The sequence below is a fragment of the Triturus cristatus genome, chromosome 3_1, assembly GCF_964204655.1.
Source record: "Triturus cristatus chromosome 3_1, aTriCri1.1, whole genome shotgun sequence".
Lineage (NCBI taxonomy): Eukaryota > Metazoa > Chordata > Amphibia > Caudata > Salamandridae > Triturus > Triturus cristatus.
This window is the reverse complement of record NC_140583.1, coordinates 697,363,109-697,386,062: the sequence shown is the minus strand read 5'-3', so window position 1 is coordinate 697,386,062 and position 22,954 is coordinate 697,363,109. Positions and strand designations below refer to the sequence as shown.

The 22,954-nt window shown below is 44.0% G+C and overlaps 1 protein-coding gene across 1 annotated transcript in view; it reads right to left on the bottom strand.

Annotated features, from left to right (window-relative positions):
* LOC146860813 (sperm-specific sodium:proton exchanger-like) overlaps positions 1-22,954 on the bottom strand; it is a 4,738,575-nt gene that overhangs the window by 3,605,815 nt on the left and 1,109,806 nt on the right. The gene's annotated exons all lie outside the window — the stretch shown is intronic.

Here is a 22,954-nt window from a genome sequence, read left to right as displayed (position 1 = left end):
TGCAGGCAACTATAACTCACGCGACCGCAATCCTCTGCTGATGACGTCAGATATTACATCACTGATGACATATGTGTTTTTATGAAAAATAAATATTTGTAATATATGTATAGCTAAAGATTAATGGAAGAAGACATGGGTAAATAAGTGTCTAAATACAGTGATGTGATATCTGACGTCATCAGCAGAGGATTGCGGTCGCGTGAGTTATAGTTGCCTGCACTAACTATAACGGGGGAATTTCATTGGTTTTTTACGAGTGAAATGTCCAGCTAACTATAACATGTGTGAAACCTATGGTTTTTTAAGTGAATATATATATATATATATATATATACATACATATATGTATGTATATATATATATATATTACCTACTGGCGGTCGCCAGTAGGTAGTTATAGTTAGGACCCCTTTTCCATAGGAAAACCTCAACATTCTATTTTGAATAACTTTGGCGCCGGTCGACGAATCCTCGCAAATTTCTCAAAATAGGTGGGGCGCTACGCTCCGCTCCTACCCTGAAAGTCTCGGGGGGATTCGTCAAGCGGGGGCTGAGATAAAAGGGGGGTCCCAAAACGCGTTTTTCCCATGCATTTTTCCATAGGACCTTTAGAACGAGCTACAGCCCGAACGGCTGAACAGAATTACTAGAAATTTGGCAGAGAGGTAGTCCTCAGGTCAAGGAAGTGCCTTTTGTAGGTTTGGTGTAAATCTGTTCAGTAGATCCTGAGAAAATAGCCTTTAAATCAATATATATATCTGTGGAAGCTTACGGTGCGCTTACCGTGCGCTTACCGTAAGCTTACCGTACGCGTACGGTGGCGTGCGCGAGCGCGATTCTGATTGGCTGTTAGATCTTAGTAAACATTCGAATCGGTCGAAACCAGGAAGTGGCGGCCGCCATTTTCTCTCTCGAACTGTCAGGGGGGAGAATAAAAAAGGTGGATAATGTGAAAAGGGGGCAGGCTCGACAGTTCCTGACCCCCTAGCCTTGGTCAGGGGGTCCCAGAAGGACCCTCAAGGGCAAAAATAAAAAAAAAATATTTTTCGAAAAATCGCCGTATGCGCGTAGCGTACGCGCACGGCGACCTGCGGAATTACGCGTACCGTGCGCGCACGGAAAAATTTTTTTTGCAAAAAGGGAAGCTTAAAAAAAAATACAAAAAATTGTGAGGTAAGGTTGGCTCTTATAAGAGCCGTTGGGTTCATACAGGGATGGAGGAAAGAAAGAATGGGAGTATTATGAGCGTCTACAAACATGCTGGTCTATCTTATTGTTAATAAGGGGAAGACTGACCTCCCCAAAAACAATAAGACCACCACATTTTGTACACCTCATTTCAACACTCGCAAATCGAGGGTTGATGTCCAAAGGAAAAGAAGAAGGTGATGCTCCAACAACAGAGGAAGGGCTCAGCTGAGCTGCCGATGATGTACTCGGCTGAGCATCTGAGGCTGGGCTCTGGTGACTTACTGAAGAGTTTTCTCCAGTATGTCGAGCAAAGGTCCTTGGGTGTTTGTCCTGAAGGTGTCTCATCATAGAGTGATTTCCAAAGGAATATTTCCTACTTGGATTTCCTCTTGATAAAACACGATCACAAAGTATGCAAGTGACCTTTGGAGCATTGACCTTTTTCTCCCCCTCTGGAAAAGTGAAATACTCCCATACAAAAGAAGTCTTTTGTTTCCTCCTTCTCTGGATCATGGTGGTGCTGCTGGCCTCACTCTCAGAAGAGCTCTGCTGTTCTGCCATTGTATCCCAATGTCAATCCAGCTCCTGCTCCTAGAGAATCACAAGCAGAAATGAGGGGAATGGGTGTGGTGTGGGAAGAATCTGGAACTGAAAGTAGTATCAACCAATGAAAAGTGTTCTTTCAAGCAGTAAAGAGGGGAATGGGTGTGGTGTGGGAAGTTTCTGGAAGTGAAAGTAATTTCAACCAATAAAAAGTGTTCTTTGTAAGTCACATGGCCTACCGTGCGCGCACGTGACGCTTACGGTGCGCTTACGCAGCGCTTACGTCACTTTTGCGCATGCGCATTACACGCCCCTGCGTAACCGCGACGTTGCTTCCGGGTGTACGCGTACGGCACGCACGTATCACGTATCGCGCATGCGCATTACACGCCCCTGCGTAACCGCGACGTTGCTTCCGGGTATACGCGTACGGCACGCACGTATCACGTAGGCGCGCTGCACTAATTACGTCCAGAGCGCGTAGCGTCAGCTTACCGTACGCGTATTTTACAAGCGCGTAGCGTCAGCTTACCGTACGCGCACGGAAAAAAATGCATTAAAAAAAACCGTTCGATAATGCAGGATATAGTACATAAATTATTAAAAAAAGGCTTACAAAAAATGAAATAAAAAAAAATTGCATTAAATTATAATAAAAATATAAAATCGAAATAAAAAACCACTATCCACATTGACCCCACCCCCTGTGCTTTTGGTGGCGTTAAGTGGGCGCGCACGCCACGAATGGCGTAAAGTAACTTAGCATTTAAAAAACCGTACAAATTCACTGAAAAAACCATAGGTTTCACACACGTTATAGTTAGGAATTAGCATTTAAAAAACCTTGCAAATTCACTGAAAAAACCATAGGTTTCACACATGTTATAGTTAGCGGAAATTTTACTGATAAAAAACCAATGAAATTCCCCCGTTATAGTTAGTGCAGGCAACTATAACTCACGCGACCGCAATCCTCTGCTGATGACATATGTGTCTTTATGAAAGAAAAATATTTGTAATATATGTATAGCTAAAAATGTATGGAAGAAGACATGGGCAAATAAGTGTCTAAATACAGTATTAGCATCAGCAGAGGATTGCGGTCGCGTGAGTTATAGTTGCCTGCACTAACTATAACGGGGGAATTTCATTGGTTTTTTATCAGTAAAATTTCCGCTAACTATAACATGTGTGAAACCTATGGTTTTTTCAGTGAATATATATATATGTATGTACATTTATAAATATAGATATATATATATGTCTATATATATGTGATATATAATAAAAATGAATGGAATAGTGCAGACTCTTCTCTTCATTTCAGAGGATTCTTTGTCAATTTTAAGGCATGAGCGGTGATGCCATTGTCTGCATCACCAGCGGCTTGGAGCAACTGGTAAACTGGTAAAACCGGAAAAGCAGTTTGGTTATGACTCACAATGCCAGCTTGCTCCCGAAAGCAGAACGGAACAGCTGCCACAATTGTGGCAGAATACTTACCTGAGACCTGCCCTCTCCTATGAAAAAGAAGTGCTTCGGAACTGTGCACTGCATAAGGTATTTAGCGAGCGCTGAAATGTGGAGAAAGCGGACATTAATTTTGTTCGTGAAAATTGCACGGACTGCAAATAAGAACTGCCAGCAATATAAAGATTTGCCGTTTTTTACAACTGAACATTTTAGCACAGTGTGTTTGAATTTTGCCAATTCCTAATTTGCGAAATATAAAGAAAGACACTTGTCTGTATATACAGCGAAAACACAGCGCTCTTTTCAGTTGAGAAAGGCTTATAAGAAAACCGAAACGCGTCCTGAGTGCTGACTGAATTTTAAAAATGCATGGAATATCTCTGTGTTTGAGTGCAGACTCATCTCTTTATTTCAGAGAATTCAGTGGCAAATATATTGCCTACTGGCGGTCGCCAGTAGGTAGTTATAGTTAGAACCTCATTTCTATTCAAATAGTGTTTTTTCTTTTGCCAATATCATTGGTACCGTTTGACGAATCTTCACGGAATTTTCAAAACCAAAGTACTCTTCCTGTCAGCTCCAGTCTTGAAAGTTTCGGGGTGATTCGTCAAGCGGGGACTGAGAAAAAAGGGGGGTCCCAAAACACATTTTCCCCATGTTAATTTCCATAGGAATTTTGAAACAGGTTACAGCCCGAACTGCCAAACGGAATTACACCAAATTTGCCAACAAGGTAGCCCCTGGTTCAGAAAGAGACTTTTTTTTTAAATGGTGCAAATTCGTTCAGTAGTTCCTGAGAAATTAAAAAAATAAAAATATCGATATCTGAGCACCGAGGAGGGTTCGAGGACCCTCCTGGGCATGAGTTTCACTCTGATTGGCTGCCAACACTCCAAACCAGGAAGTGTTGGCAGCCATCTTGTGACTCGGTAACCGAGTCGCAAGAAACAGGGTGAAACAAAGTGAAACATGAAGAAAAGGGGGCAGGGTAGAAACACCCTGACCCCCTAGGCCTGCTCAAGGGGTCCCACAAGGACCCCCAAGCCCAAAAGAACATTAAAAAAATAATCAGCCAAATTCATGCTGGGGTAGCAAATCCGGCTGTGAAAATAAAAAAAACCGAAGCCCGGGCTCCTGCGTTCGTTATTGTTAAGCCCCCGGGTGGGCCAGGTCCCGGAGGCACTTACCAAATAGTTTGCAGGGTCCCGTGGGGGCCCCCGCAGCCCCGTGGACCACCACCTCCCTGGGGCTAATTTAAATGTATGCGGGGGCACTGCGGCCCCCCGCAGCCCCATGAACCGCCACCTCCCCAGGGCTTGAAAAAAATGCTTGGGGGGTCCCAATTCCCCCACTCTGCCCCAGGGACTGCCACCTCCCCAAGGCCTTGAAAATGAACCACAGGGGGCACTCTTCTGGTGCACTGCTGGTGGGGCAATGAGGTCATCTTGTGTCCTGAGGACCTCAGGACACAAGTGGACTTCATCCTCTGAGCAGCAGTGCGCCAGAAGCCGCGTTGGCAGTGTGGTGTAAAAAGGGATGTGGCCTCGGAACACCTCTCTGCAACGCAGCTCTGTGACGCTTACTGGAGGTACCTGGTGGGCTACTTGGCCCCCAGGGACCCTCAAGATTCAAGGGGACTTAATCTCCCAACTAACAACGCGCCAGGGGGCGCCTTTGCACAGTGGTGCAGGGAGGGGGCCGAGCCTGATATAACAAGTTAGCAACCCTGCTGTGTGGGACTTACTGGATGTAATAAAAAGGGTAGTTGGCCCCCAAGGTTGTCGTTGGGGGCTAACTATCCCTCCTGTTAGCTCCGCTAAATCCCACACAGTGGGATTGCTAAAAGGTGTTTGGAGGCCACGCTCACCTTTCTCCACCACTCTACAAACACGACTGCTATGTTATAGTTAGAAATTAGCATTTAAAAAACCTTTGAAATTTACTGAAAAAAACATGTTTCAGGGACGTTATAGTTAGAAATTAGCATTTAAAAAACCCTAGAAATTCACTTAAAAAAACAGAGGTTTCAGGGGAGTTATAGATAGTTGAAATTCGGCCGTTATAGTTAGTTCAGCTAACTATAACTCGCACCCCGGCAATGCACTGCTGATGACGTCACATATTACATCATTCATGACATGGTCAGTGACATCACTGATGACGTCACTGATGACATCTCAAATGACATCACTGATGACATCATTGATAACATCATCCACGTGATAATCTGATGCACCTACTCACACTCGAATATAACCTTTGATACACCCACTCTAAAATACAGAGTACCATTTTCGAAACCATAGACACACCAACACCAGTTACTACATACTCACTCAATGATTCTTAGGTCTACACACATGTCCACTCATTCACCCATACAGTCACTCATACATAGAGTCACTCATTAATACAGCACTATCATATGCACTCATACACCTACACCGACACTCACAAACGGCCACTCACCCATACAGTGTATTACACACCTAGTCAGTCATGTAAAAAAGAATCAATCACACTTCCATTTACTCACCTATACAGTTATACACACACCACCTCACCTATTCATACAGATACTAACACATACTTACACTCTTATACAATAACTAATACAAGCACACCCTCATCCATACAGCCACTCTCACAATCACTCACTCTCACATATAGTCATTTATATACTCCAACACTCACATATACTACCTTTCACATATGCAGTTACTCACACATGTACCACTAAGACATCCATTCACTCACCAACACACCCATACATACACTCACCCACCCATACAGCCCTTCACAGATGCACTCTTGAACCCATACACCCAGTGAATCACCCACTCACACATCTATGCACAGTAACACCCCCACCCACCCACACAGACACTCAAGCACCCATACAGATACTCAGACAACCAATCAATAACCCATATAGACCCTCATTTAGCTACTCACCAACCCATGCATCGGCTTAGACACCAACTGACAAACTAAACTGCGTGAATGTCTGTATATATATATATATATATATATATATATATATATAAATATATTTATATTAGTTTTATATAGCGGGATCTCGACCAGAAGTTATCAGAGCGCAGTACATGAGCACCAGTTATGTTACAGATGGTCACATTCATTTTTGGTAAGCGCAGGAAGATTAAGTGTTTTGCCCAGAATCACAGGATGTTGAGCGTCCCTGCCAAGACTCCTTCCCGGTTCCCCAGCTTTGAGGTCCACCACTCTAGCCATTAGGCCACATCCTCTCCCCAGCCTGCATATATGCGCTCTCATCGCACCATGGTTGAAATGTATCGGCTATTTACTCTTTTGGTCCTTGTAATCTCTTTCATCTGCTTCTGTCTACTGATTATTGCAGCGCACGTATTCTATACAAGAATAACGCTGGTTCAATAAATATAATGAAAACGTCCCACTGTATATTCTATTTATATTTCTCTGAGAACAAGTAAGCATGAGTGACTGGGCAAAAAGGTTCTAGATCAGTTGCCATGATCCCTGAGTGTTCAGGGTTCTCATTTTCAGTGGTTACCAGAAACCATTCACTCCCTGTTTGGGTTAGGTGGCACTGTGAGCTAGCTGGCCTCCAGGCCAACATATACTAATGGGGTGCCAGGCATCAGTCTAGGCACCTTGCACGAAGAGTATGTCATCAACAAATGCGCAGATCCTACAGATTAGTGGGAAATATACAACAGGAAAATAACACATGAGCAATGACATCTGAAGGTGTTAATAGTGGGGACCTAAAGAGGTGGTGAACTTCCTGGACCCTAAAGGACTCCTATGTTGTTGAACTGACCCTGACTGTGTAGAACACCATAGTAGCAGCTGGAAGTACTCTGGATGGGGAGAGGAGATTAGTGGCATCATATACTGCAGCAATACACTGAAGTATCCCACCACTCTTTAAAGGAAGGGTCAGAAATATGTGATTAAAGCAGATCATACTGGGGAAGACTCCTACCACAGGACCAGTAGCAAGCAGAGCGTGGTGAGCTCAGACATCAGGAAGAATCTGCTCTTACTCGCAAGAAGGTTCCCCATATGTAGAGTGTGTCCTTGACCCAACTGAAGAATCGCTATAGGCAAAGAAATGTATTGTAGAGGGAAGGCCAATACTGGAGTACAAGAAATGTAATCTCTGGATAAAAGCCCAACAGGACTGATGCAATAGGAAGTAGAGTCAAACATTAAGAAAATGCCCCAACAGAACAGTACTAGAAAGAAAGAAGAAATTCAGAGGTGCTCAACACAGCTCAAATAGCAAGACCACAACATCACCTATATGCTGCAGGTAGACTATGAAGTGGTAAATAAAAGTTTCATGAAGAAGTTCTGTGCAGAGATCAAGCAGACATTGGGAAGGTTGGGTATGAGCTCAAATATTGGAGGAGCAATGGTTCTTTCTGCAGGAAAAGCAGAAGTACTCAGAATTGTTCCTATAGGAAAAATATTCACATCAGGAGGTCACATTTGGGATAAATGGGAAAGATGTGATAAGATGTCTGACTTCCTTCACGGTAGCACAGTGGGGGAGAACGGTCAGAATTGCTCTCTCGACCTTTTAAAAATTACTGTTTTTAACTTGCTAACTTTGCACATTTGCCATTTTTTACCTTTTTGAGCTGTTGTGGGCACTTGCACGTGGAACCAATACCCCGGTACAAGCTGTGTTCAATGCTCGGCGGGTAGGAAGGTCCCGTGCACCACTTCCGTTTTAAGCACTTCAGACGCATGGGGCAGTGGTCTAGTTGCTGCACCCGGCGTCGGAGGAAGTTGCATAAATTGAGCTCATGACGCGACCGCAGCTGAAAGTTCCATATCAAAGTGTCCTCATTGCCCTTTCACACTCTTTTCCCATATTCAGTCACCACCCCCCTTCAAGGGTTGCTTATAGTATTTTGCTTTTAAACTGTAGATTCCTTCCCAAGCATTCTACGGAAATTTCGATCCTACTACAAGATTCCGCCCCAGAGGTTCTATTTTCAACTGAAACTTGGCTCAACGCTTGCCCTGACCCTAAAATAGTACAAACTCTTCCCCAGGTGTATGTGATTCAAAGAGTGGACAGAACCACAGGCAAAGGCGGGGGAATCGCGATCGTCTATGAGGACCACCTCACCTACCACCTACTTGGCAGTCCCCTCCCGGACTGCGAGAATGTACGCTTCTCCCTAGAATTTTCCCCTCTTCTCTCGCTCTCAGGCATTCTGATTTACTGCCCCCTGGGTGCAGTCTGTTCCCTTTTTAATTCTCTTTTAGAAACAGCCATCAATCTAGCTAGCACATCTGCCAATTTTACGCTCCTTGGTGATTTCAATTTGCATTTCAATGATCCTGAAGCCACCTCAGCAGCTGAGCTAGCAAATGACCTTGCGACACTCCAGCTGGTGCAAAAGGTTCTTCTCCCCACTCATGCACAGGGACATTGTCTTGATCCAGTGTTCTCTAATTTGGAGAATCTCCTGGGAAATGACCCTATCCCAATCCCCCGGTCTGACCATCACTTGGTGCCCTTATCCTGGTGCCCCCAAATACCCAACCCCCCCCGCCCACCCATTACGGATCCTTATCCGACCATGGTCTAAGCTCTCCCAGGAGAACTGGATTCAAATATTGGAAAAAAATAGGCCTCAATCGGTTCCCTGCCCAGTCATAATGTATAATAAGTTTTGCAGTTGGATAGAGGACTCACTGAACCAGGTCCTCCCTAAAGCACGGGTTATAAAAAAGAACGTCTCATACATATATTTTTCTCCTGTTTGGTGATCATTGAAACCTATTGATATAGGCTTATTGTGAACACTGGCCTTACCATTCATAAAGTTCCTTTTCGCTCCTTGTTTTTAAATTTTGCTTTGATACATATGCCTCATTGATTTTCTATAGGATTCTAATTAGCCATAGACAAGGGAGGACATGTTTTTGTTAATGACATTATACACCGTTTTTCAGAGTGGTGCCCCCTTCCTGAGAGGATGCCAGGCTGAGGTGGAACTAAGTACCCAGCAGTTGCGGGTAAGATATCTTATATCTCTGATATCACAGTATCACAGTATACACCAGTGTGTGCAATATGATTATCTTCACTGATTGTTATTATTATTATTTTTTATTTTTAGGTACACTCGTCCTTGTTGTAACAGATGTACAGAGGATTGAGGTCATATACTGAAAAAATATATCTTTTCTTGTTGTACTGATTCACTTTTTCGCAGCAGCACCTGTTTAAGGTCCTGAAGAAAGCCTAACCCACGAGTGGGTGATACGGCTGAAACATGTTGACCAACCTTTTTCCCTCACCATAGCGGTTATAAATTCCTACCGCTGGTGCTCTGATTTTAATCCTGGCAGCTGGTGTCTTTGAATAAATTCAGAATTGGACACCTCCTAGCTAGTTTTATTTTCAGTTTTTCACTCCTTTTTTTGCGCTGCGCCCTCACCCCTTAATTTCTTTGCTCTTCATATGAGGATTTAGATTATCCTTCTTTGTTATAAAAACCTCCCTGAGCTCCTCTCTCTCAACGAGAGGGTTGTAGCCCTCAAATGAACTAGGTTTTTCCTTTGAGAGGAGAGTCCCTATGATGAAGCATGCCACCTCGTGGTGAATGAGGGATTTTGTCCTAAAAAGAGAAATGCCCAACATTAAAATAAATAGGCCTGACCAGCGATAAGTACAGTCTCAACACTCGGGTGGTGACATCATATAGTGTCGGAAAGTTGTGCCTTGATTGGCTAAAAACCTCAACACTTTCTCAGGTGAAACAACACTTGTCCCTTCTTTCTGATGACATGGATCTCAGGGATTTCTTGTTAGGTTCCCAGAACCCATGCTTCTTGTATGAAATATACAACGAGCTCTGGAAAGTTTCTGAACAGGAAGCTGCTGCGAGACTTTGAGAGATTGATAGGGTTAATTTAGCAAATGTTTTGGAGGTGGTTGACAACAATATCCTACAGGATATATTCGCTGGCCAACATAGTACCTTCTCCAATTGATATAATATAGCAGGATATGCCTATTTTACAGTATCGGCAATCACAACTACGGTCCATTGTATTATTAAGCTAGACACTTCAAACATTAAGTTCCAGCCATATGACGTGGCGGTATATCAACAGCACCAATCTGTTTTCTGCATATGACCTAACGGAAAGACTGATATTGAAGACACGAAGATATGCAAAGTGTCCCATGTTTCACATTGAAAAATTAGATCAATTATGTTACACCATGGGTACTCACAAACTTTCTGTCGGGGGCCAGAATTCCAGTGTGGTGTGTGGCCGAGGGCCGCACCGGTAGGGGTGGGGTTGGTGGGGGCGGGGTCAGTGGGGGGGCGGGGCTAGAATAAAACAAAATTACCCCGTTCCAAAACATCAGACAATGCAACAATGCTGTATTTCAAAAGAGGATGTAACTACAAAGAGCACATTTTGATAATACATTATTATTAACAGACAATAGCTATCTTAAGAGGCATTGCATAGCTTTATACACACTTTGACCCCAATTCCATCACAGGGTTACTTTTGTCCCACCCTTAACTCCGCAATAGACTGCAATGTTTTGCAAACAGAATGGCGGAAAGGCAAGGACCAAAAACTGAAGAAAGTCAAGTGGACTCCAAGAGTTTACTTTTTATTCCTGGAGCAAACCTTATGACGGCTGAGGCCAGTCTGAGAGGGCCCACCAGATTTTCTACCCTACCCGCCTGGCCTTCTTCACTTTGCCATTGCTGGAAGGATGGGGGATTGCGCTCCAGCCATGCTGCAACAATACAAATACGACAAACTGCCATGTTGAGGAAAACCATCCCTTCTTTCACTGTTTACTTCATCCTTTCTCTTACAAGGCAGACACCTTCATACCCATGCTACCGCACTGCCATCACATACCCTGGATCTACTACCCATATGCACTATCAGTGTAGCTGATTGTTCTGATCAGTTTTGTGGGCTCGCTATAGACAGCTTCAGAAGTCTATCACACCTTTGCATATAATATTACATAGAGTGGGCTTTGGTTCTGACCCTGGTCATGATTGCAAGGCTTTTTGTCCATTCCATTGGCAGATCCTGATTTTGTCTTTTCTCTCTATTCTAGTGCTGGTCCCACTCCTACAGGAATTTGGCTTTACCCTGATTGAATAAGTTGTTTCATTAAAATGCTGATATCAGCGAACAACTTTTCTTTTATTTCTTCACCATTTGTGTTTACCACTCCAGGTAAGTACACGCCCTGCTCTGTCCCCCATATTTTCTCTTTATGTAGCTTTGCCCTTCTCTAGCTCATGCTCCTTCCCTCGCTTCAGCCCTATAGCAATCTTTTGTTGTTTCTTCCCTCTGGCACAAAGTACAGACTTCACAAATTACTGGTGTCTCTCTCTCTCTCTCTCTCTCTCTCTCTCTCGCTCTCTCTCTCTCTCTCTCTCTCTCTCTCTCTATTTCTGTCAGTCTCTCTCTCTCTGTTAGTCAGTCTCTCTCTTTCTGTCAGTCAGTCTCTCTCTCTCAGTCAGTTAGTTTCTCTGTCAGTCAGTCTCTCTCTCTCTGTCAGTCTCTCTCTCTGTCAGTCAGTCTCTCTCTCTCAGTCAGTCTCTCTCTCTCAGTCAGTCTCTGTCTCAGTCAGTCTCTCTCTCTGTCAGTCCATCACTCTCTCAGTCAGTCTGTCTCTCTCTCTCTGTTAGTCAGTCTCTTTCTTGCTCAGTCAGTCTCTCGCTCTCTCCCTCTCTGAGTCAGTCTCTCTCTCTGTCAGTCACTCAGTCTCTCTCCCTGTCAGTCAGTCAGTCTCTCTCTCTGTCAAACAATCTCTCTCTCTCTCTCTCTCTCTGTCGGTCAGTCTCTCTCTCAGTCAGTCTCTCTCCCAGCCAGTGAGTCTCTCTCTCAGCCAGTCAGTCTCTCTCATTCAGTCTTTCTCTCTCCCTCTCTCTCTCTATCTCTCTCTCTCAGTCAGTCAGTCTCTCTCTTTCTCTGAGTCAGTCTCTCTTAGTTAGTCAGTCTCTCTCTCTGTCGGTCCATCTCTCTCTCTCTGTCAGTCAGTCTCTCTCTCTCTGTCAGTCAGTCTCTCTCTCTGTCAGTCTCTCTCTCAGTCAGTCTCTCTCTCAGCCAGTCAGTCTCTCTCTCTCAGCCAATCAGTCTCTCCCAGTCAGTATCTCTCTCAGTCAGTCAGTCAGTCTCTCTCTTTCTCTGAGTCAGTCTCTCTCTCTCTGTCAGTCAGTCAGTCTCCCTCTCTCTCTGTCAGTCAGTCTCTCTCTCTCTGTCAGCCAGTCTCTCTCTCTGTCAGTCTCTCTCTCCCTCAGTCAGTCACTCTCTCTCTCTCTGTCAGTCAGTCTCTCTCTCGTTCTCAGTCAGTCTCTCTTTCTGTCAGTCAGTCTCTCTCTCAGTCAGTCTCTCTCTTATTCAGTCAGTCTCTGTCTCTGTCAGTCAGTCTCTCTCTCATTGTCAGTCAGTCTCTCTTTCTCTCTCTGTCAGTCAGTCTCTCTGTCAGTCAGTCACTCTCTCCACTCTCTCTCCACTCTCTCTCACTCTCTCTCCAATCTCTCTCACTCTCTCCACTCTCTCTCTCTCTTCACTCTCTCTCTTCGCTCTCTGTCTCCCCACTCTCTCTCTCTCTCCACTTCTCTCTCTCCACTCTCTCTCTCTCTCTCTCCACTCTCTCTCCACTATCTCTCACTCTCTCCACTCTCTCTCCCTCTCTCTCTACACTCTCTCTCTCTCCAATCTCTCTCTCCCTACTATCTCTCCACTTTCTCTCTCTCCACTTTCTCTCTCTACACTCTCTCTCTCTTCACTCTCTCCCTCTAAACAAAAGCTGGGGGCCATGGATACATAACCTGAAAGGTCAGTGGGCCATCAAGGAAGGCATGCCAGCCCCTGGCGGCCCATGGGGATGTACTATGAGTACCACAGCCTTACACCATGGCTGAGACACCATCCAAAGACTGGATAATCCATGGTTACACTACCCTACCTGTCATGACTTTCCAATTCCTACATTGTCTACAATACTACCAATGACGCAGATATGAAGATTGAAGGGGAGGTTATGTTCAATAATACTGGGAATTGCCTTTCTGTTTTAGATGCAGGAATGGGGACACAGAAGTCTTTCTTAGTGGTTCAGACTGTGAGAATGCTTTGAGTAGTTCCTTAGCATGCAATGACATTTCACTTCATGGGGCTTGTAACGCTTCAGTTGAGAACTTGTCCTGTTATCTGAAGAGTTCTTCAGCCACCGTGATCTGCCCAGTTTTCAGGCTGCTCTCTAATGGGAGTTACTTGATGCTGAACGGTCACGGCTGAAGCAGAATGTACTGATGTATGAGGTGTTCTCTTACTGGCACACTACCTCTTTAAAAAACGTTCCTGCTAGCATTACAACATGTGTTTCATGTCGACCTTTTTCAGTGACAACGTTTAAAAAAAATATTTGTTGCTGAAAATTGACTTCCTGGCACTCCGACTGAGAAGTAGGTCTTTTGAATTTCAGTTCTAAGAGTTGACGGAGCGCTAGATGGTGAGCAGGAATCATGTAAATTAAAACATGCCTTTATTATTTAATTCCACAGTGCTCAAGACCAAGTCCAAGTCCTGAGGAGAACCCCCCACTATGATGCTGTGGCTTCAGCTTAAGGGATAAGACATACTGGGTGTGCCACGAGGGAACATTCTTCACCCTTTTTTTCCCCGCAAGGACAACACTACTTAAAACTACTATTCCCAAAGCATCAGACATGGGCAGGACAGTAGGCATAAGCCTCTGTCAACTAGCTTTTAGTGTCCACCCAGTGTATATTACAAATAAGGACTAGTCACTTGTAATTTATTTTATAATTTACGATTTTCTCACTTGTTATGTAATGTTTATAGTGTTTTGCATTCTATTGTGTTGTATTATAAATAGGGGTGGGCAGACAACTCCGTTCCGCCCACAGAATGTGCGGAGATTTGCCCCTTCTACCTTCCGCGATGTAGGTGAAGAAACAAGGCAAATCTCCGCACTCTCGGGCGGAACGGAGTTGGCCTCCCGCCCGCCTCACGCCCGCAGTATTAACACTTTACAAATCATTATAAATAACAATTTAAATAAGCTTACCTGATCGGCGGCGTCCCCGGATTTCCCTGCGTCTCCATCGCGTCTTCTTCTGGGAAATGCGCATGCACGGGCGCCCACGCATGCGCAGTTCCCAAAAGAAGACGCGATGGAGATGGAGGAAAGCCCGGGGACGCCGCCAATAAGACAAGGTTATTTAAAATGTTATTTATAATGTGTTTTGTGAAGTGTTGATACTGCGTGCGGGAGGCGGGCAGGAGGCAGGTGGCACGTAACGGATCTATGCAGAGAGTGCGGAGATTGGTTCCATCTCTGTGCCTCTCCGCGTAGACCCCTTACACAATTTCCACCCACCCTTAATTATAAATTGCTTATGTATGATTTTTTTGTAAGTAGGAAAATGTCACTTCACAAAAAAAGTGTTGCTCGACAAGATGACATGAAAACAATGGTTTAATCTTGTTCTTAAAATATTGCTTAAGAAAAGTGAAATAAAACATTTAAAAGTCTATGGTCTCGTTTAATCATTAATTTGCCATAAAGGTTCTATCTCGACATCTCATATGTTTTCTAGTATTCTGGCAATTGTCTTTCCAATTTAGATGCAGGAATGGGGACACAGAAGTTTTTCTTAGCGGTTCAGACTGTGAGAATGCTTTAAGTGGGTCCTTAGTATACAAGGACAATTCACTTCAAGGGGTTTGTAATGCTTCAGTTGCAAACTTGTCCTGTTATCTGAAGGGTTCTCTGGCTGCTGTGATCTGTCCAGTTGTCAGGCTGGTCTCTAATGGGAGTTACTTAATACTGAACGATCAAGGCTGCTGCAGAATGGAACCATGCATCACTTATCTTGTGACGGTTGATTCCATAGTCACTTATTGCACACAAGTACTCTTTCCACCTGCCCACACAGTTAGGGAGGCAACGCTATGGCCTTCGATAAATGTTTCCAACATATGCATTGATTCTCTGAGCAAGCTGAAAACAGGCTTTTTCAGAGAGACGTTTGAACTCCAGGTTGCAATGTTCTCGTCTGAGATACCGATGCTACTTCATACTAATTTCCCACCACATTTTGTGGAGATGGTCCACCATATCTTTAATATGTCTGATAGGAAGGGAATAGCACACTTTTTTAAAAGTACTCGATCTGTGATGGTTAGCACCTTTCAGATGGTTTTTGGAGTTATACCATCTTTTATAGACTCTGTGTTGGGAAGCGTTTTTGGAGGTGTCCTGTTTGTCTTGCTACTTGTGGTGGGCATTCTAATTTCATTTTTCTTGGTCCACAATGGATATCCTAGTTCAAAAATGAATGGAAACGGCACTAGCTGTGTGGCAATGCCATGAGTGCATAATACACTGCTCCAGCACACCTCGGTCTTGAAAACTGAATGAGCACTGGTTCTTATCATTCAGGCTGCGTACAACCTGCATTCCGCTGCCTGCTTTGCAGCCATGAATGCGTATTGGATTTCTGTCTCGGATCACAATTGGTTGCACCATTGGACATTGATGTACTGATGGACCCCTTAAAGGCCCATGGGTAAAGTTATCCCCAGCGTATTCCATTGCTGGTGAATGCATTCTTTGAGCCACCCTGGAATGCCTTGGCTCCTGGGGAGCTGGACATTGACTCTGGTGAACGTTACAGGATGTAGTCTCTCCCTCGAAGGCTGCTGTGGGAACTGGATGCAGCGACCTTTGCTCTATAAACCTGCTCCAAGGTGCGCCCCTGGGAACGTCGTCTGCAGTTGCCAGCAGCAGCAATGTTGCGTCTACCACTCGGAACACATGAACAATTGGCTTTTATGTTTGGTGGGAGATACTTGTCCTGTTTTTAAACAAAACAAATCAAAACAAAACGTTTCTGCTTTTTCTAGGCACCGTCACTTTCTGAGTACTTTGGGTTTCAAACAGTATTATGACTTTTAAAGGCTTTTATAAAGATTTTAATGGGAAGCTTGCTTTTAGAAGATTTTAAAAGTGGTTTTAGACGTTTTAGTTTAAAATTAAATATGGCCTGCTACCTTTTAGGTAGTTTCTTATATTGAACCTTAGTATGTCAAGTGGGTGCTATGTGCCTGAGTTAGACCCATGTAACAAAGCTGCACATTTTCTTACATTGTCCTCTTTTCTGCACAATAACAATTTTGCTGTGACCTTTTGCACATACTTGTGTGCATGACAATGTTGGATTAGTTTCTCTGAAACCACTTCTGTTTGCACATCTGGTTCGCACAACATTATCACGATGCATGGAACACTGAGTAAAAGGTCTTTATGCACGATGTACAAATGTCTTTCTCTCTTCATCCATGGGACAACAGGGCTAACTACCTATTCATAACATTTCTAATCTATATGTATATTGCAAGGATGCTTTTTATTATAACTAATAAGCATCTAAGAAGATTAATAGACGAGGCATTTTAGCTGCATGCTAAGACTTCACCAAGCAGCGGTCTGACATCTCTGTGAAGGGTGTCCAGTTTGTGACCAGGACGGGGTCCTACATTCTCTACCGCCAGTTAATGGGGTAGGATGGTCCCCTGAGGGAATTCTTGGCTCTACACCAACAAACACTCTAGTCATACAAAGCATAGGGACTGCATTATAGGAGTACGCCCGATTACTAGGCCTGGGCGGTAAATTCTGTTCAGATCGTTTAATTTGCGGAATATGGGTAATTTCGCTTTCCGCAGAGAATGCGAAATTGGCAAACATTTTTTGCTTGTTCGTGCTTTCAAAATGCGTGTTCGCGAGATATTTCCCCCCGAGCACGCAAACAGCATTCGCGAACAGGAAAAAAGCATTACAAACGAGCAGAACAAGCAATTCGGCGTGTTTGCGAAACTCTGCGTGATCGCGGAGATTTTTTACTGTTTCGCGGAGCTTTGCGTAGCGCAACATCACAAATTCTGCCACCCCTGCAGATTACTACCTTGTAGTGTGTGTGTGTATATATATATATATATATATATATATATATATCATCTACTGGCAGTCGCCAGTAGATAGTTATAGTTACAACCTAGTTTCCATAGGAAATCTCAAAATTCTATTTTGAATAACTTTGGCGCCGGTTGACGAATCCTCGCGAAATTTTCAAAACAAATGGGGTGCTCCATTCAGCTCCTACCCTGAAAGTCTCGGGTGATTCGTCAAGCGGGGGCTGAGAAAAAGGGGGGTCCCAAAACGCGTTTTCCCCATGCATTTTTCCATAGGACCTTTAGTCGCAGCTACAGCCCGAACGGCTGAACAGAATTACGTGAAATTTGGCAGAGAGGTAGCCATAAGGTCAAGGAAGTGGTGTAAATCTGTTCAGTATTTCCTGAGAAAATAGCATTTAAAAGCATATCAATATCTATACGCGCGCACTGTGCGCGCACCCTGCCGTGCGCCAGCGCAATTCTGATTGGTTGTTAGATGTCGGTAAACATTCGAATCGTCGAAACCAGGAAGTGTCAGCCGCCATTTTGTCTCTCGCAGTCTGAGGGGGTGAAAAAAAAAGGTGGAGAACGTGAAAAGGGGGCAGAGTGGACAGTTCCTGACCCCCTAGCCCTGGTCAGGGGGTCACAGAAGGACCCCCAAGGGAGAAAAAAACATTATTATTTTTTTTTTAAATCGCGAGGTGCGCGCACCGTGCGCGCACGGCACGCACTGCGAACAGTGGCCGCTCGGTGCGCGAAGCGCACCGAGCGCCCACAGCGCGCGCAAGGTGCGCGCACGGTAAAAAACCTGAAAAAAAAAAAATTATAAATACATAACTTAGCATTTAAGAAACCGTACAAATTCACTGAAAAAAACATAGGTTTCACACACGTTATAGGTACAAATTAGCATTTAAAAAACCTTGCAAATTCACTTAAAAAACCATAGGTTTCACACATGTTATAGTTAGCTGGACATTTCACTCGTAAAAAACCAATGAAATTCTCCCGTTATAGTTAGTGCAGGCAACTATAACTCACGCGACCGCAATCCTCTGCTGATGACGTCAGATATTACATCACTGATGACATATGTGTTTTTATGAAAAATAAATATTTGTAATATATGTATAGCTAAAGATTAATGGAAGAAGACATGGGTAAATAAGTGTCTAAATACAGTGATGTGATATCTGACGTCATCAGCAGAGGATTGCGGTCGCGTGAGTTATAGTTGCCTGCACTAACTATAACGGGGGAATTTCATTGGTTTTTTACGAGTGAAATGTCCAGCTAACTATAACATGTGTGAAACCTATGGTTTTTTAAGTGAATATATATATATATGTATATATATATACATACATATATGTATGTATATATATATATATATATATATGTATGTACATTTATAAATATAGATATATATATATGTCTATATATATGTGATATATAATAAAAATGAATGGAATAGTGCAGACTCTTCTCTTCATTTCAGAGGATTCTTTGTCAATTTTAAGGCATGAGCGGTGATGCCATTGTCTGCATCACCAGCGGCTTGGAGCAACTGGTAAACTGGTAAAACCGGAAAAGCAGTTTGGTTATGACTCACAATGCCAGCTTGCTCCCGAAAGCAGAACGGAACAGCTGCCACAATTGTGGCAGAATACTTACCTGAGACCTGCCCTCTCCTATGAAAAAGAAGTGCTTCGGAACTGTGCACTGCATAAGGTATTTAGCGAGCGCTGAAATGTGGAGAAAGCGGACATTAATTTTGTTCGTGAAAATTGCACGGACTGCAAATAAGAACTGCCAGCAATATAAAGATTTGCCGTTTTTTACAACTGAACATTTTAGCACAGTGTGTTTGAATTTTGCCAATTCCTAATTTGCGAAATATAAAGAAAGACACTTGTCTGTATATACAGCGAAAACACAGCGCTCTTTTCAGTTGAGAAAGGCTTATAAGAAAACCGAAACGCGTCCTGAGTGCTGACTGAATATTAAAAATGCATGGAATATCTCTGTGTTTGAGTGCAGACTCATCTCTTTATTTCAGAGAATTCAGTGGCAAATATATTGCCTACTGGCGGTCGCCAGTAGGTAGTTATAGTTAGAACCTCATTTCTATTCAAATAGTGTTTTTTCTTTTGCCAATATCTTTGGTACCGTTTGACGAATCTTCACGGAATTTTCAAAACCAAAGTACTCTTCCTGTCAGCTCCAGTCTTGAAAGTTTCGGGGTGATTCGTCAAGCGGGGACTGAGAAAAAAGGGGGGTCCCAAAACACATTTTCCCCATGTTAATTTCCATAGGAATTTTGAAACAGGTTACAGCCCGAACTGCCAAACGGAATTACACCAAATTTGCCAACAAGGTAGCCCTTGGTTCAGAAAGAGACTTTTTTTTTAAATGGTGCAAATTCGTTCAGTAGTTCCTGAGAAATTAAAAAAATAAAAATATCGATATCTGAGCACCGAGGAGGGTTCGAGGACCCTCCTGGGCATGAGTTTCACTCTGATTGGCTGCCAACACTCCAAACCAGGAAGTGTTGGCAGCCATCTTGTGACTCGGTAACCGAGTCGCAAGAAACAGGGTGAAACAAAGTGAAACATGAAGAAAAGGGGGCAGGGTAGAAACACCCTGACCCCCTAGGCCTGCTCAAGGGGTCCCACAAGGACCCCCAAGCCCAAAAGAACATTAAAAAAATAATCAGCCAAATTCATGCTGGGGTAGCAAATCCGGCTGTGAAAATAAAAAAAAACGAAGCCCGGGCTCCTGCGTTCGTTATTGTTAAGCCCCCGGGTGGGCCAGGTCCCGGAGGCACTTACCAAATAGTTTGCAGGGTCCCGTGGGGGCCCCCGCAGCCCCGTGGACCACCACCTCCCTGGGGCTAATTTAAATGTATGCGGGGGCACTGCGGCCCCCCGCAGCCCCATGAACCGCCACCTCCCCAGGGCTTGAAAAAAATGCTTGGGGGGTCCCAATTCCCCCACTCTGCCCCAGGGACTGCCACCTCCCCAAGGCCTTGAAAATGAACCACAGGGGGCACTCTTCTGGTGCACTGCTGGTGGGGCGATGAGGTCATCTTGTGTCCTGAGGACCTCAGGACACAAGTGGACTTCATCCTCTGAGCAGCAGTGCGCCAGAAGCCGCGTTGGCAGTGTGGTGTAAAAAGGGATGTGGCCTCGGAACACCTCTCTGCAACGCAGCTCTGTGACGCTTACTGGAGGTACCTGGTGGGCTACTTGGCCCCCAGGGACCCTCAAGATTCAAGGGGACTTAATCTCCCAACTAACAACGTGCCAGGGGGCGCCTTTGCACAGTGGTGCAGGGAGGGGGCCGAGCCTGATATAACAAGCTAGCAACCCTGCTGTGTGGGACTTACTGGATGTAATAAAAAGGGTAGTTGGCCCCCAAGGTTGTCGTTGGGGGCTAACTATCCCTCCTGTTAGCTCCGCTAAATCCCACACAGTGGGATTGCTAAAAGGTGTTTGGAGGCCACGCTCACCTTTCTCCACCACAAACACGACTGCTATGTTATAGTTAGAAATTAGCATTTAAAAAACCTTTGAAATTTACTGAAAAAAACATGTTTCAGGGACGTTATAGTTAGAAATTAGCATTTAAAAAACCCTAGAAATTCACTTAAAAAAACAGAGGTTTCAGGGGAGTTATAGATAGTTGAAATTCGGCCGTTATAGTTAGTTCAGCTAACTATAACTCACACCCCGGCAATGCACTGCTGATGACGTCACATATTACATCATTCATGACATGGTCAGTGACATCACTGATGACGTCACTGATGACATCTCAAATGACATCACTGATGACATCATTGATAACATCATCCACGTGATAATCTGATGCACCTCCTCACACTCGAATATAACCTTTGATACACCCACTCTAAAATACAGAGTACCATTTTCGAAACCATAGACACACCAACACCAGTTACTACATACTCACTCAATGATTCTTAGGTCTACACACATGTCCACTCATTCACCCATACAGTCACTCATACATAGAGTCACTCATTAATACAGCACTATCATATGCACTCATACACCTACACCGACACTCACAAACGGCCACTCACCCATACAGTGTATTACACACCTAGTCAGTCATGTAAAAAAGAATCAATCACACTTCCATTTACTCACCTATACAGTTATACACACACCACCTCACCTATTCATACAGATACTAACACATACTTACACTCTTATACAATAACTAATACAAGCACACCCTCATCCATACAGCCACTCTCACAATCACTCACTCTCACATATAGTCATTTATATACTCCAACACTCACATATACTACCTTTCACATATGCAGTTACTCACACATGTACCACTAAGACATCCATTCACTCACCAACACACCCATACATACACTCACCCACCCATACAGCCCTTCACAGATGCACTCTTGAACCCATACACCCAGTGAATCACCCACTCACACATCTATGCACAGTAACACCCCCACCCACCCACACAGACACTCAAGCACCCATACAGATACTCAGACAACCAATCAATAACCCATATAGACCCTCATTTAGCTACTCACCAACCCATGCATCGGCTTAGACACCAACTGACAAACTAAACTGCGTGAATGTCTGTATATATATATATATATATATATATATATATATATATATATATATTATATTAGTTTTATATAGCGGGATCTCGACCAGAAGTTATCAGAGCGCAGTACATGAGCACCAGTTATGTTACAGATGGTCACATTCATATTTGGTAAGCGCAGGAAGATTAAGTGTTTTGCCCAGAATCACAGGATGTTGAGCGTCCCTGCCAAGACTCCTTCCCGGTTCCCCAGCTTTGAGGTCCACCACTCTAGCCATTAGGCCACATCCTCTCCCCAGCCTGCATATATGCGCTCTCATCGCACCATGGTTGAAATGTATCGCCTATTTACTCTTTTGGTCCTTGTAATCTCTTTCATCTGCTTCTGTCTACTGATTATTGCAGCGCACGTATTCTATACAAGAATAACGCTGGTTCAATAAATATAATGAAAACGTCCCACTGTATATTCTATTTATATTTCTCTGAGAACAAGTAAGCATGAGTGACTGGGCAAAAAGGTTCTAGATCAGTTGCCATGATCCCTGAGTGTTCAGGGTTCTCATTTTCAGTGGTTACCAGAAACCATTCACTCCCTGTTTGGGTTAGGTGGCACTGTGAGCTAGCTGGCCTCCAGGCCAACATATACTAATGGGGTGCCAGGCATCAGTCTAGGCACCTTGCACGAAGAGTATGTCATCAACAAATGCGCAGATCCTACAGATTAGTGGGAAATATACAACAGGAAAATAACACATGAGCAATGACATCTGAAGGTGTTAATAGTGGGGACCTAAAGAGGTGGTGAACTTCCTGGACCCTAAAGGACTCCTATGTTGTTGAACTGACCCTGACTGTGTAGAACACCATAGTAGCAGCTGGAAGTACTCTGGATGGGGAGAGGAGATTAGTGGCATCATATACTGCAGCAATACACTGAAGTATCCCACCACTCTTTAAAGGAAGGGTCAGAAATATGTGATTAAAGCAGATCATACTGGGGAAGACTCCTACCACAGGACCAGTAGCAAGCAGAGCGTGGTGAGCTCAGACATCAGGAAGACTCTGCTCTTACTCGCAAGAAGGTTCCCCATATGTAGAGTGTGTCCTTGAC